This window comes from Sus scrofa, chromosome 13 (genome assembly GCF_000003025.6).
Source record: "Sus scrofa isolate TJ Tabasco breed Duroc chromosome 13, Sscrofa11.1, whole genome shotgun sequence".
NCBI lineage: Eukaryota > Metazoa > Chordata > Mammalia > Artiodactyla > Suidae > Sus > Sus scrofa.
In genome coordinates this window covers 119909235-119912176 of record NC_010455.5, presented here as the reverse complement: position 1 = coordinate 119912176, position 2942 = coordinate 119909235, and the positions used below count along the sequence as shown (strand labels likewise).

At 39.5% G+C, this 2942-nt stretch overlaps 1 pseudogene; it reads left to right on the top strand.

The window, feature by feature from the left end:
- LOC100510982 lies at positions 2410 to 2579 on the top strand (annotated as a pseudogene).

The window sequence follows — 2942 nt, the reverse complement described above, 5'->3', positions numbered from 1 at the left end:
CAATTCTCATATATCTTCTAAGAAGAGTATTGCCCACCACAAACTCACTCCACAGAGGCCTATGAAAGAAACCAGTCAGGAGGTTGGTTTCTATAATTTCCAAATTTTCAGCAGTGAGCATGTTAAATTTTGTAATATAAACATATTTTTGATGTAAAAATTATAAAATAAATGACCATGAATGGTATGTCTTTATAATAGCAAAGGCAGAGCACATTGGACATAATCATCACAAGTGGTTGCTCAGCACCTGCTCAGAGCCAGGCCTGTAGCAAAAGCTCTTTCTTTTATTTTCTCACAAAGATCCCAAAAGAAAGGGGTTCTACACATGTCTCTATTTTCTTGATAGGGAAACAGAGTTGGAAGTGTATGTCTTTAAGAAACTTATAAATGAAATTGCAGTTTCAAATAGACTCGTCTTAAAAAAAGAAACTCTCAATTCAACATTTTAAAGAGAATATTGTCTGAAGTCTCTTCTTGTTACTACCAAAAATATTTTTAAAAGGAAATTCTATCCATCGACCATATTCTGCACACCTGTGACACATAAGCTCTGGAATACAAGGAGCAGCAGATGATCTGATTGGGAAGGCACGTGAACTACTGAGTATAAGATGATGTGACACATGCCTTAAGAGTGGGCTTTGGGAGTGTCCACTGTGGCTCAGCGGAAATGAACCTGGCTACCATCCACGAGGACTCAGGTTCTATCCCTGGCCTCACTCAGTGGGTTAAGGATCCGGTGTTGCTGTGAGCTGTGTAGGTCGCTGACACGGCTTGGATCCCATGTTGCTGTGACTGTGGTGTAGCTTGGCAGCTGCAGCTCCAATTCGACCCCTAGCCTTGGAATTTCCATATGCCACGGGTGTGACCCTAAAAAGACAAAAAAAAAAAAAAAAAGAAAAAGAAAAAGAAAGAAAAGAAAAGTGGGCCATGCTAAGTGCTGCAGGAGCACAGAGCAGGTAGCAATCATCCATATGGACCTTATTTGAGCAAGAACCATTGTAGCAAGAGCTCGCCTCACTGAGTGCCAGGCTCCATGCTTGAGACATGATAATGTACATACTTCACTGACACCCCATGACAGCCTTGGGGGGGGGCACTATTTTCCCCTGCCATTTTATAGTTGCAGAAGATAGAGGTCAGAGGTTCCATGATTGTTCTAGGATTTGAGCCCAGGTCTTTGTGATTCCAAGGTTTGGTTGTTTTTCACAGCATTGCAAATCATAAAAATACACTCTTTGCCCATTTCACAGGTTTCAGTTCTTTGCTATGATGGGACAATCAACCCACATTCAGAAACAAATTCCTACATTCACATGGTGAAAAGCTCTTTCCTAAATTTGCTTCACTTACTTCCCAGCTTCTTTGTTTTCTTCATTCTCCCACACAAACAGAAAGACAGTATTTTCCAGAGGACCCAGGCCACAGAACATTGCTTCAAGAAAGGACCTGTGTTTCAATTCCAAAAGACATAAGATGCACATTTAATTTTTCTCTGGATGTCTCCAGACTCTGGAGATTTGCTGGGGACACTATTCTTTCCCTGTCTCTCACTTTTTTCAATACTGCAAGTCCATAGTCTATCTTTTTACGAAGAGCTCTTGGTCAATAAAAATAGGACCTCTGAAATGCAGATGGCCAATAGGCACATGAAAAAAATGCTCATTATTACTAATCATCAGGGAATGCAAATTAATGAGGTATCATCTCATACCTTTCAGAATGGCTATCATCAAAAAGAATGCAAATAACAAATGCTGGCCTGCTGAGGATATGGAGAAAAGGGAATTCTCCTACACTGTTGGTAGGAATGTTAATTGGCCCAGCCACTGTGGAAAACAGTATGGAGGTTTCTCAAAAAACTAAAAATACTTTTGCACAGCAAATGAAACCATAAATAAAACAAAAAGATAACCCTCAGAATGGGAGAAAATATTTACAAATGAAGCGGCTGACAAAGGATTAATCTCCAAAATATAAACACAACTCATGCAGCTTAATATTAAAAAAAATCAAAAAATGGGCACAAGATCTAAATAGACATTTCTTCAAAGACATACAGATGGCCAAGAAACATGAAAAGATGCTCGACATAGCTAATCATTAGAGAAATACAAATCAAAACTACTCCGAGTTATCACCTCACATCAGTCAGAATGGCCATCATCAAAAAATCTACACACTATAAATGCTAGAAAGTGTGTGGGAAAAAAAGGAACCCTTCTACACTGTTGGTGTAAATGTAAGCTGGTGAAACCACTATGGAGAACAGTATGCAGGTTCCTCAAAAACTAAATATAGAACTATCATATGATCCAGCAATCCCACTCCTGGGCGTACATCTGGAGAAAACCATAATTTGAAAAGATACATGCACTCTCTTCTCCACCATCCTACATTCGGTTGAATTAGTTCCTCCCATGTCTTCTCACAAGATTTTCAGGATCAAGCAATTCTTGGCCAAGAAGCAAAAGCAAAATCGTCCCATCCCCCAATGGATTCAGACAAAAACTGGTAATAAAACCAGGTACAACTCGAAGAGAAGACATTGGAGAAGAACCAAGGTGGATCTCTAAGGAGCCTCCACACGTGAGGTGGCACACATATTGATGCTATGTGGCTTCCTTGCATCTTACCATATCACACTGAAAATAGCCCAGCCACTGTTGGATATATCAGGAAATGGGTTCTCTTTATGTTGTTTCTGTATAGCGCTTTGCCTCAGTAATAAATATGTGAAAGCCTCTCCTTGAAAAAAAAAAGATAAATGCACCCCAATGTTCACTGCAGCACTATTTGCAATAGCCAAGACATGGAAACAACATAGATGTCCATCAACAGAGGACTGGATGAACTCAGCCCTATAAAAGAATGAAATAATGCAACATGGATGGAACTAAAAATTATCATACTATATGAAGTAAGTCAGACAGAGAAAG